Source organism: Leptinotarsa decemlineata, unplaced genomic scaffold (assembly GCF_025532065.1).
Source record: "Leptinotarsa decemlineata unplaced genomic scaffold, Ldec_3_MD MMD2_tig00000008_RagTag_RagTag, whole genome shotgun sequence".
In the NCBI taxonomy this organism is placed as follows: domain Eukaryota; kingdom Metazoa; phylum Arthropoda; class Insecta; order Coleoptera; family Chrysomelidae; genus Leptinotarsa; species Leptinotarsa decemlineata.
Genome location: NW_027412537.1, coordinates 7,449,224 through 7,463,395, shown reverse-complemented (window position 1 = coordinate 7,463,395; position 14,172 = coordinate 7,449,224).

Sequence of the window (14,172 nt, the reverse complement as noted above, 5' to 3'; positions counted from 1 at the left end):
ATAAGCAAAGCAGTCTGCAACTTACGAAATGCAGGTAATGTTACTTGAATAAGAAACTTGTCATATCCTTGTGAGATGGCTTCAAAATGCATTTTCTATTGCAAGAACAATGTTTATTGAATAATCTACTAATATATCTGAGAAACTGCTTTGAAATACATGAGTTTTTCATACAGTTAGTATTTCCAATATTCGTCGTATAGTTGAACCAGATATGATAGGTATACAGGAACGCTACACAAACCTTCCAGTCAATTCTCAGCTTATTGTAGCTGGAGATCTCAACATAAATTATGATGACAAAAATTCAGGCACTCGACACATTGCTCTTATCATATAACTTGAAAATGCCAGTTCAATAACCAACACGAGTCTCACAACATTCATCTTCTACTATAGTAGAAGATGAATGTTGTGTTCATCTTCTACTATAGTAGAAGATGAATGTTGTGAGACTCGGGTTGATTATTATAGTCTATAGACTATATTTGCACAAACCTGGAAGAAGAAAAATTGACGTGCAGTGTGATCCCAGTTGGCCTATCAGACCATGAATGTATAATTTTCAAATTTCCTATTGAAAATAATATCTCAAAGAAATCATTCAAGTTTGGTAGCTCCAAAAATTTTAACAAATTTAAACACAATTGCGAGCAAATTGCATGGGAAGAGGTTTTGTCTTCAAGCGATTCTATAGGCTCCTTTCAAGGATTATCAACCAGAATTTTTGAAGAATGTTTTCCTAAACGGAAAATAAAGATTAAAAAGATAAATAAATCGTGGATTACACAGGGCCTCAAAATTTCTGCGACCAACTTGAGATCGCTACACTCAATACGAAAATATTTTTCTGATAATTTTTTTTAAACATTTTTCAACAAATATCATCAAATTTACAGACGGGTAATTAAACATGCAAATGTAATGCACTACAAGAATAGAAAAAACAAAGCTGATGATAAAATGAAAGAAAACGGGGCCATAGTGAATAGTCTAAGAAATAAATCAAATTCAATTCTAGAACACGTCGTCACTATAGATCTGGAAACACTCAATAATTTTTACTGCACAATTGCTCAAAAACTAACTTCATCCCTTGTTCCTACTTCAAATCTTATGGATTACTTGAACAATGTAAATATGCCCAACAACTTTCACTTTGAAGACACATATTTATTACAGCTGAAAGAAATCTTGCAAGAAAATAAAAACAAAAATGCAACGGGCATTGATGAAATTTCAGTAAAAATTTTAAATAACCTTCCCGATTCCGCTTTGAATACACTAGTGACGGCTATAAATAAATCCTTTTCCCTTGGAAATTTCCCTCCATGTTTAAAAACAGCTCTTGTAATTCCTATTTCCAAAGGTGGTAATGCATAAGATCCAAATAACTTCAGACCTACCTCCAAGCTCTCAACACTCTCAAAAATCATAGAAAAAATGGTGAAAAAAAGGGTATTAGCTTTTCTTTATAAATACAATATATTAACCAACTGTCAATTTGGCTTTCAGAAGGCAAAAGGCACAAATGATGTAATCTTTTCCTTTCTTGAACATGTCTATATACACACATCTCAACAATGGTGAGGTCGTAACTGCAGTATTCTGCGATTTCTCCAAAGCTTTTCACTGTGTAAATCGTGAACTTCTTTTGCAAAAGGTGAACTACTATGGCTTTAGAGGAGTGTGTAACGACTGGTTCAGGTCTTACTTAAGTGATAGAAAACAGTTAGTAAGATCAAACGAAAAACTATCACACACTAAGGATATCTCATGCGGCGTTCCACAAGTATCAGTACTGGGCCCGATTATTTCCTCATTTATGTAAATGACCTGGTTACTCTCTCAATTCAAGGAATTTTTACCATCTTTGCGGATGACACCACGCTCCTCTGGCATGGAAAAAATACTTCTAATATGAAAGAAACTATCTTTAGTGATTTAGAAGTTGTGAAAAAATGGTGTGACGCTAACTACTTTGATATTAAAAAAACAAACTTACTCACCTTCAGCTGTAATATTAACAATTTATACTTGAATGGACAAATTCTTGAGAATAAAAAGCAATCCAAGTTCCTGGGAATCTTCATGGATAACAAATTAAAATGTATTACATACCATACATACGACCATTATTTTTTTGAGAAAAAATTCTCATTGTTACTTGTATTTTCATACTTGAAACTGTTTGCCTGATTTACAAAAAACTCCGGAACATACAAATTACATAACCCGACAAGTAACTGAAAATAAAATATATCTTTCTGTTCCAAAAACAAGCCAGACAAAGTATTCTTTGATTTATGAAAGTAAAAAGCTGTATAATCACATTCCTTACGAAATTAGGAAGGAAAAAAGTTATAAAAAGTTCAGAAATCTTGTTAAAGATGCCCTTGCAACTAAAGTGTACTACAATCTTGCAATGGAACTTTGCTGTGATTTAATATAGGTGTTTTTTTTGTTGTTTATATTGACACCAATACTTTAAATTATATTTTATACTGGGATATATTTTATTTTATTGCCATGACATGTGAAGTTATGTTCAAATTGTGTATATTTGTTATTTACATCTTTACATTTTCAATTGTTATATTTTATCTATTATATATGTGAACTTAGTTTTGCTCAAATTGTGTTTCTGTGTATTTGTGTTTTTGAATTGTTTCTTTTCTTTTATTCTTTGAAGTGCTATATATACCTGATTTTATAAGAAGCTTTGCCAATAAGATTGTATTTTCTTGGACAATAAAGTAATGTCTATCTAATGTATGAAAGAGTGTCGATCTTTTTCATTTAAAAAATATCGCATCAACTTCTGGGGTTATTAGCGATTGAGGCATATATTACACTTAAATTTCAACATTAATTCCTTATTTTTTTCAGAACAAAAAGTTCTGGCTTCCTACTTCACCAGGAAATCTTGCGAAAAACGGAAGTAAGCGTAACTTTCAGGCACAAACTGGAAGAAAAAACCTTTTTGAAACAACTACTTTCATACAAACATTGAATCACACGAAATAAAAAAACTGTTGAAACAACTACTTATACAATATGAACATTGAATTATACAAAAAACACATGTTTCTACTCCAAACATGAAATTGAATCAGATATCAGTAACAGGATTGCTACACAATATAGTTCATGAAAAAGGTAAAATTTAACTTACATGGGACAGTGCCATTCTCAATAGCGAACATTCGATGTTCGCTATTGAGAATGGCAGATTGGTTTCAACACCAATCTGGATAGCATTACAAAATGAAGCAGTCAATTCATTCATAAAATTAAGACTTTATGTCAACAATGAGTTGAATGTGATCATGTTATCGATGACAGTACGTACTAATATCCATTCGCTTAGTTGAATTCCAACCATAGGAATCTTGTTCGAAAGGTAGTAGTTGAAAAGTATTCATTTTTCGTATAATGTTCATATGAATATAGTAGTGGAAGATTCCCATATTTTTTTGTATAAAGATGGAGAAGTAGAAAGCCGAAACCTTTCTTTTCTAAAAATAAATTCCTCCTAAAAATATAGCCCTTTGAATGTTTTCTTCAGAATTTTTATAACAGTGAGATATGACATGAGAGATTTCACATTGAAATTCATTCTTAGGGTGTCTTTAGGTTTTCCTGGTAGTTTATAACTTAGCATACGTTGGACATTCAACTAGTATATGTTTAGTGGAGAGTCTTGTATCGCATATTCCGCATATGGGTTCATCACGACTGGCTATGGCTGGAAATTAAATCCTCGATTTTGTCGATTATCTGACGCTTTTATTGAAATCAAATTTGGTTGAGGCCTTCCCAGAGTTTTAATAATGTGAAATTTATTAACATTAGATAAAGACTTAAAATTATTTGCCAGCAACCAATCGATTATATCGTCAGATTTTTTAATTTCGTCCAACTTATCCATAATAAATGGAAAAAAACTTACCGAAAAGTGAAACTTGAAAACACCTTGAAATTGAAAGATAACACCTTGAAAGCACATTAAAAATATGACCAAAAAGCACTGCTATCATACAATACTGCCTCTTTTATACACAAATAACAAATATTATCAAGAAACACTAAAACGATTTACCGAAATATTTTTCAGTTCCTATCCGTCACGGCAGCCCGTCCGAATAATTAAATTAAAATCAAACGCAGTCGTACACTAACAAAGACCAACTGGAGGCTAGCCTCCTCTAACGCTATAATTTCTGCAACTAAAATTACAAATCGGGACGTATGTCGCTGGCTGGACCGGTCTCGCGGAGCTTGTGTTTTTTAAAGCGGTCGGAGGCTTGGCTCCCTTCAATTAGCTCTATTACCTCCATATCAAATATTGGAAAATTATTTTTACGCCTGATGCTTTGTTTCAATTTTCAACAAATCAACCCGATGGGATTGGAAACAAAACTAGGGGAGAAGTCTCAGTATGGTCTTCCATACTTTTCAGCAATACTCTCAAAGGAATACACTTCAAGTAGTTTGTTTTTGGTATAGTAATCTTCAATATACAAAGTGTTATCCATTAAAAAACTTTGCATTTCATCTTTCCTCGAATTTTTATTCGGTACTTTGATGAGCTGTCGCGAATGATAGGAAGCGTTGTCAAGAACTATTACACTATTCGCATCCAAAATTGGGATCAAAGTGTTTTCATACCATTCCTCTAAAATATTAGCTTCCATGTTCTTATGATGATCAAAATTGAAGTTCTCAAGTTTTTTTTCACATAATTTCAAAGAATTCGGAACCCATCCGAACACAATGATTAGTAGCGATCCTAATCCTAATGTTAGCATTAACAAATTCTAATCTGAATTCAGTTTCCACTATATTCACCAAAACAGCATTACTGAAACCTATTCGTCCATTAAAAGTTGATCACGACGATGGTTATTCGAAGAAAAATCGATTTAAAATTCCACAACCATATCCAACGAGACAGAATGAAATCAACCAAAAAACGCCAAGCCAATATTTATTTATTATATTGACAATTTTAAACGCTTTTTGCAGCCGCACTTGATAGATGTGTTCATTTATATAAGAGGGATTCTGTTCGAACATGACATAGCGGTAAAAATTTAACAGTTTAAAGTAATTCACACAAAGTAAACAAATTTCAACTAATACTATAACGGTAGATATCTTTTCACTGATGAATGATTATTGAATAAAGTCACTGGGAAACTACAGAAGGCGAAAGGATCACATGTTTTATTATTTGTTTCTTGGAAATTCCGACTTTGAAACTCGAAATTTTGACTTCAAACTCGTAATTCCGAGTACGTAGAATACAGTAATAATAATAATATTTATAATAATAATAATAATGATTTGACGGTATTGATGATTCAGCGATCTTGCCCTACGCTCCTGAGGATATTTAATTAATTGTGGGAAACGAGAAGTGCCGAATTTATTGGAACTAATCGTTTTCCACCCTCAGGCTCATACAAGCTAATAATTATCATGTAGCATTATCGCATTATCGCATAAGCATTATCGAAATGATGAATGTGCTAAAGCTGCTACGAGATTTTCAATACGAATCATCCAGACCACAACGTGAGCAGAGTTGCCAACTGGATGAACTATAAAGTCGCTACACATGAACCAAAATTCCGCTACGCTTGTATATCTAACGCAATCAGTTCGCGCATGCGCCCTATCGAAAATAAAATACCACTCAACTTACAGTTTGTAGTTTGTGTAGCGTTCAGATATCACAAAACCGAACTGTCACTAATTTCAGTAATCAGGATCATGCTGATTTTCAACCGGGCAACTCAGTAGATGCTACCTAATTTTCTAAATTTACAGCAGTTAATTTTTGAAAGCTGTCGTCCCGACCAAATATTTCTCAGCTTGAAATAATGATTTTGAAAAATAAAAATAAATATCAATTTGTTCACGTACGTATAGTCACAATGAGCTCTTGAACGATCATTCGCGACAGGTCTAATCCATCCTTTCGAGTTGGAATCAGACAACCAATGTTGACAAAAAGTTTATTTTTGAGACTTTTTGTATTTTTTTTGAACATGTCCCATTCCCGTCAATAGGCCTTTTCATCACAAATTTTTTTGTGCGCATGCGTTTTCGTACTGTTTTTTGTAAACAACCATGTTAAGGAGCCCGCAACTCATGTTTTAAAGATTAAAGTATAAATTGAAGTTTATTAATTGTGAAAAAGTTTAAAAAAAATAAAGTAGTAAGTCAAAATAATCAGAAAAAAAATTTCATACTCCATTATAATTATGTTATCTGTACGAAAAGGAACAACAAAACGGTGTTGTTTTGGAGTATGTAAAAGTGATACAGGATACAAATTATTCAAAACCATTTAACTATTAAACTATAAAACTTCCAAAGCCTTGTCTTAAATATCGCAAAAAAAATCAAATCATCAAGCAAATTACATATTAAAGCATGTGCAAAATATGCGAAATGTGAATTATAGGTGAAAAAATGTGGCAGGAGTGACCGAGGCTTTAAAGCTATTGATGATGTCAAGGATACTTATATTTGCTCACTACATTTCATTGGAGAAAGTGGTCCAACTGAACAAAACCCTGATCCTTTAAGCTATCTGGAATTTCAATACACGTACATTATTCCTTATTGCATTTTTTACTGTATATTTTCATATATATTATGTTGTATTAAATATTTCCCTCTAATAAAAAGTACTAAACATATTCAATTCAGTATTTACATATTTGTCTTATTAATAATGTCATATGTACAGCCACAAAATATTGATGGCTTGATTTATTTATTAGTTCCATAAGTAATACTCTTGTCAACTGCAATATATTTTCAATTACATCAAATAAATTGACATTATTAATAAAAATAAAACTGTAAATACTGTTTTTCTATATGTTTTTAGATAGTAAACAAATGCTGCGTTACTTAACCTCTCAATCAGCTCACTTTTTTCCTTTTTGCGGACGCCCATGACGTTTTAACCACCTTTTTAATTGTTCACAATTATGAGCCTCAACTGAATTATAAACAAGTGGAGCACCATCAATGGTTTTTTCCAATAATGTATTTGTTTCGAGAGATAATATTCCTTGCCCAGTCATTGTTGATTAAAACAGTACGAATGTTTTGAATTACCGCCATTAAAATATGACAGCTACGCTTGCGCTCGTCTTTTGATGAAAAGGTCTATTTAAACTGCGGTAGCTCTTTTGCTCGAGTTACAATCAGATGAACAATCTTAAATTTCCACATTGGATGTTATATGGTTTATGATATGAATGAAAATATCCAAAATACTATACTATACAATACTATATACAATACAATACTATACTATACTATACAATACTAAGACTATAACATATTGACTGTGCTAGCTGTCTGTGTCAGCTGACTGCTTCGAGTGCTGTCCACTGCCTCTTCTTCCACATTTACATTTTTTTTCAATATTGATTATTTGTAGAAAACTCCGCTACTTTATGTTCAAATCCGCTACGCCGCTACCGTCGAGTAAATTCCGCTACAGTAGCTACAGTAGCGGAATTCCGCTACTGTACTTAAATAAACTGTGCAACATTTAATTTCTCAATAACGAATGAATCAATTTGGAAAAAAATTACAGAAGTAATAGAGGGACAAAAGACCTTTCAAATGATGTATCACTCGATCCCCATGCCATTGAAGAAAATAGGGGGAGTATGATTTCTATATCAAAATTAGTCCCCCTGGAAATAAAAATTGACGTGTTCTTTGAAATTTTCGATTACACGTCCGTTTCTGACTTTCAGGGGTGTCAAGTTTTCGTTAGAACGCCCTATATAATTAAATTCCCAGTACAGACATGTTCGAATAAATGGTCAGTATTGACATATTCGAAAATAGAAACCTCATTGCGAGTAAGCCATGAGTGGTTGTACAAAAACAACAATGAGTTATTTCTAGAAAGATATCGATATGTTACGGGCAACATGATTAACTGGGCATTATCAATAAGGACCGGCCATTATTAATAATGCCCAAGAGCGATGGGCAAAGTCATTAATTTATCACTTTGACCGGCCATTATCAATAATGCCCGACGGCCTGTGGTCCATGTAATAAGTCAGTGTTTGAAATAGCTTGAATTCATCACTTGGACCGGGCAGTATAATTCTCTACTTGTAGCCGGGCAATGTGATAAATTGGACCGCGGCCGTGGCTTGCAACATGCGAGGGGCGCGTGCAAAATGGCGGCATCCATGGATATGATAAATATGAAAAGACGTTTTAATGAAGACATTCATAAATTGAAATTAACGAAGGGGAAAAACATATAGTTATTTTCTCTCGATGAGTATTATTCATTTTTAACCGAAGTGCAAGTGACAAAAGACAAAATCGCTGGCAAAACTCCGGAGGAATATCAGCGATTGTCGAGGTATGAGGTATGATGCTAAGTCGACTTAATCGACATGCAAACACAAGCAGACAATGATTTTAAGTTCATCATGGTATATCAAGACCACCTCACCAAGTTTGTGATTCTTAGACCATTAAAAACAAAACGAGCCAAAGAAGTCGCATATCATTTATGGATATCTTCACAATATTTGGAGCTCCATGCATTTTGAACAGTGATAATGGTAGGGAATTCGTAAATAAAGTTATTGTCGAACTATGTCAAATGTGGGAAGAACCCAAAATTGTACACGGCAAACCCCGTCATAACCAATCTCAAGGTTCAGTAGAAAGAGCAAATCAAGATATAGAAAAGATTGTATTTATATAGTTGGAGGTAAATGAAACCACAAAATGGTCGGAAGGGTTAAGATTCGTACAGTTCATGAAAGCAACAGCTTTCATAAGTAATAATAACTCAGGTAGAACCCTATTTAATGTAAAATCCAAACGAGATAGAATTAAATCAGGTATATATAGAAAAAAGTATGGAGAATGTTCTGCAGTATATATAGGCCAAACCGGTAGAAATTTTGACATAAGACTGCGTGAATACGTCTGTTTGGACAAAAAATCTGCAACGTACGAACATCTTCAAGAATCATACCACAAGATAAATAAAGAAAACCTCAAAATCCTACTCATATGTAATAAAGGAAGAAACATGAATTTGTTGGAGGGCATGGAAATTAACAAATCAATTGAAAACCAGAAACTTATATCCCTAAACGAACAACTCGATTTATGTAGGTCTCCCCTCTTGAATTTATGAGTTCAACATCCCCTGGAATTTTCAGCGTGGAATTTTAAAAATTAGCATCTTGGTTCGCCCAACTACCTGTCTCTCAAATACCTGACCTTGCAGCATATCTGGAAAGTCTAATATAAACGATATTTCAAACTTCAGATTTCAGTTTTATACTTGATAATGGGGTAAAACCTGAAACCGATCGTATAAATAAAATCTACCAGTGGTATTTAGACAAAAGTGTTTTTTTATTCCATTTATATTTTTAAACAATTATATATAAAATTATTACAATGTGTTAAAACAACGATAAAAATAAAATAAATACAACAATAAAAATTAATTGGCGCTCCGGGGCGACTTCATTGATTCCAGTGGCGCATTTGCTTTTTCAGCTGCAGGAAAACCCGGAAAAACCTGCAGCACCACATCATCTGAAGATCTGGATCTAACAATGTCCTCTCTCCCATAAAACAAAATGTAGGGTCACTTCGTGACACGACTATCGTCAAACTTAAACCAGTCCGTTTCTTCTTTGACCAAGGCGTAATAATGACCACATTCAACGCCAGAACCACAGTGAACAATGACTGCATGAATATTATAACAGTGGTCTGCTAGGTTGAAATGTTCATCTATTTCGAACCTTCCAAAGAGTTTCTTGCTTCCGTTAGAGGTTGAGTCTTGTTTGAAAATCATCAGTGTTATTATTAGATTGACTGGTGCCTCAGCTATACTTGTTTCCTTATAACAGTCAGTTAGTTTGGCGCATGTTTGACAATACAGTTGATCATCACCTGTTAAAAATTAAAAAAACTATTGTTCTTAAGTGATATTTTTATCAAAATAAAAGTAGGTAACTACTGATGTTATTACATTTTTAGCTATTCATTTTTCAAGTACTATGTTCAATAGTTTATTTTTTGTTAACTTTTCATGAAAATTTTGTAAGTTTTTTTTCATTCAATATACAAAAACACTACAGTTCACCTATTTTATTACTCTGCCCAAAATAGGGCGGGCATTATATATAATGGCCGGGAAAAGTGATTATTCATGCAGTTTTAATCACACTGCCTATTTGAGTCGGGCACTATGAATACAGACCGGCCATTATTAATAGTGCCCGGATTTATCAAAATGTCCGTAACAGATATACATACGAAAGATATTTTTTGTTATTTTCCAAGGCAGCTGCTGATTCATTTTTTGGCGGAAGTTCTCTTAACTATGTAGCAATCTGGATAATTATGAAAAAATCAATATTAAAGATTGAGACTCCCATATGGAATACCTCACATTGAAAGCTCCCCATTATTCAATATTTTTTAAGTAGTTGCAACCTTTTATCAAGAAAATTCATCAAGAATTGTTTTTTCTGAAGTGGAAAAGTTAGTTATAAAGAAATGTCATTACAGGTACGAAAAGTGTTTGCATTTCTACCTTGTAATGGTACTTTTAGGCCAGTTTCATTCATTTTATTTATTTATATAGATTCACTAGAAAATAAATAGTTTGAAAATAAATCTCGAATTATTTCTCTCTCCCAGATCCCTACGCCGTAGGTTCTGTTGAATGCCTGCTGGAAAACAACTAATTCCCGGCTAATACCACAGATGTTTCTTGTTCATCTAGCAGCAGGACTATGCTGAAATTATTCGAGTAGAACACCTACACACCGGTTTCGAGGTATTACCTCTCACCAGTGCAGGAAAGCTCCGACTCAAACAGCAAAGTGACTGGGACTCAATTAATTTCATCGTGGCCCAAATGCATGTATGAAACCTCCGTCTAGAGTCTAGAGGAAAGATTGTTGACTAGTAACAGCTCCATCTCGTGAAAAAAGCCCCAAACGGAAATGAAGCATTCCATGTACCAATACTCTAACAGAGATCAAACCGTGTCTGAAGACTGTACCAGGCACCGGAAAATAAATATTTCGAGCTCTTATTTCTCCCAACTACCAACCTGTCTTATAAAGTACTGTTCGTGAGTAGAGAGGACTGGATTCTTCGGGAGAAGGAAATATTAAGAGCAGATAGTTGTTGGTTCGCAGATGGATCAAAAACACGTTCCGGTTCCGGTGCAGGTGTTTTCAGTCGCAGACCCAGGACAGAGATATCAACCTGCCTAGGAACCTATGCGACTGTATTTCAAGTGGAAATTTACGCTATTGAATTGTGTGCGGAGAAATTTGAAGAATCCAACCTCATACACAAGTCAATAAAAATTTTCTCGGACAGTGAAGCGGCGTTGGAAACTCTTGGCTCCAAAATCGATAGCAAATTGCCAAAAATGACTCTCCTCAATAGGAGGACTTAACAGATTGTCTCTGGTCTGGGTTCCTAGCCATACTGGCCTGGAAGGCAATGAGGCTGCTGACCCCTTGCAAAGCAGCTTCATTGGACCAGAACCTGTCATTGGCATCGCTATAGGTTTGCCAAACAAAGATTGAACACCTGGAATGCAAGAAGATTTATGGACTTCTGGCAGAATCTTCCAGAATTGGCTCCCTACAAGACGTTTATTCACCCTTCGAAGCTTGATACCAAGTTGTTGGACTATACAGTAGGGATTAACTACGATGTCTAATAGGTCTTCTCATAGGTCACTGTCATGTGAATCATCATATGCAGAGACAGTGTGTGTCGCCTCTGTTTGGAAAATGGTTTCATCATTTTCCAAACAGTGCTGTTTTCCAAACACTATGTGCTCTGCTGTTTAGCAGAGCACATACTTTGTGCCTGCCCTGCTGGGGATCAAATCAGAGTTTAAAAATTCGACAGAGCCGTACTCTTATCATCTGACCTGAAAAACCACTCACCATACAAACTAATCGGCTTCGTTAAGAAGCCGGGTTTATTTGGTCGAGTATGAATAGGTGCGAACCACAATAAACCCTTGCGGGTTGCGGTGGAGGGTCGAATAGACCCACTCACTTTGTACCTAACCTAACCTTAACCTACACCGTTGGTTCAGAAGTTAGCCAGGAAAGTAGTTGTTTTCCGACAAGCATTAACGAGAACCTACGATGTAGATACTTGGCAGAAATAAATATTTTGAGATTTTATTTCGAAATATTTTTCAGTACATATGTATCTCTCCTCGATGCAGTCTTCAGACATGGTTGTATACATTTGTTTACAATTTTTCGTAATGTTTATGAATATTTGTTGTTCGCTTTATTTTTTTCTGGCGTATGATATACGTCAGTGGCGAATACTTTATTGTATTTCAACATTTTCAGGGGTATTTATTAAATGATGGTTCTGGTTTCATTTAAGAAATACGTGAAACAAAATCTGGTAAGATTTCTTCACTCACATAATAATCCATTGTTTTTTACTCTCCCACGTAATGGACTCGGTAATTAAATAATAGTGGTATATTTGCGTGGAAGCGTCAACACTATGGTTTCAGGAAATATTAATTCTTTGTCCTAACATTGAAAGCGTAAACAAAGAAAAGAAGGCACTATGAGAGGAAAATAACTGCTTCTGTGCATACAAATTATCTTGTTGAAGCTCTTATTCTAATAATAAGCGATGAACATTTTTAATTATCAGTTGCGTATTTTTTTTACTGTTAGAAGATGAATGGATATAATTTGTGGGAATGATTGTTATGTATCTACCCATCTGAATATATTTCATTATTTTTTTTGAATAAATTAATGAGGTGTTCCACATCGAACCTTTACTGTTCCTCACCACTATGAATATATATCAAAAGTCAAACCACTTGCTTAACACATGAACATAGAATCACACAGAAATTACTTCTGCTTTTATTCAGTTAGTATTATATCATTTTTTATAGTGCTAATTTTATGTACATATATGTCTGAAAGTAGTTGTTTTGGATGGACTTTTCCTATCAGTTTTCCTATCTGAAAGGAACTTCTGCTTTCATGAAGTTATTCAATTAATTCCTCAATTATATTTTATAATGATAGAGAGCCAAAAAGTCTGCCAATTTTGCCCAGTCCATTCTGGAAAGGAATCATCATTAATCTCAATATTATGAGGACTATGAAACAGTAAATTATGAATCAAATAGCATTTTCATAAAAGTACTTCTCGGTGTTCGAATATTCCTTTCATTTTTCTCATTTTCACGTCATCGAATTCATAATTTCCTCTAACTTGAATTTGGATACTATATCTTTGTTTATATTTCAGAACACTCTTCTATTCCGTTTTTTCATCTCCAATTCAACTTGTTTTCGAACTTATTAATATTTTATATCGGCCTTTTTTAGGTATTTTCACCTTCCACTATCTGAAAATATATGAAAAATTTAATGAGGTAAACTAAAGAGTTTGCTCTTTCTACACCAGTATAAAGTTCTTCATTATAATTTTCATTTTTCCGATTGCGGAAGGTGAAAATACAAAAAAGTTCGATAAAAAACTGATTTTCCTCCACAGAATATGACTTTCGTTCAATATATTATTATTTCTGCCCTGTTCTATTATTTTATCTGTCTTAAAAGACTGATATAGAAAACCATGTGAGCATTATTAACGAAGATCTCCAAAGTTTATTCTGAAAAACATGGCTTGCGTATCAACCCAAACAAAACTGTTGCAATCTGCTTAGGCCCTCAGAGACAGACTTATCAGATCAAACAACATAGTCTCAGAATGAATCAAACGGACATTGAATGGGTTACTCAACGAAAAATCTCGGATTGATTATCGATCAAAACTTGAACTTCAATGACCATGTCCAAAATATATTTAAAATAGCGTTCTTCAAACTGAAATCACTTCAAAAATTTAAATATCAACTATCAACCGAAATGAAACTTAAACTAGTCAAATCCCTCATCTATCCACATATGGAATACTGCGCTCCAGTGTATTATAATTTTCTACCGGAATATAATCGACAAAAGTTGCAACGCATTCAAAATTCTTGTATGCGTTTTGTTTGCTGTGTACCTTATAGAGAGCACATTACTCCTTTTCTGATAAGAT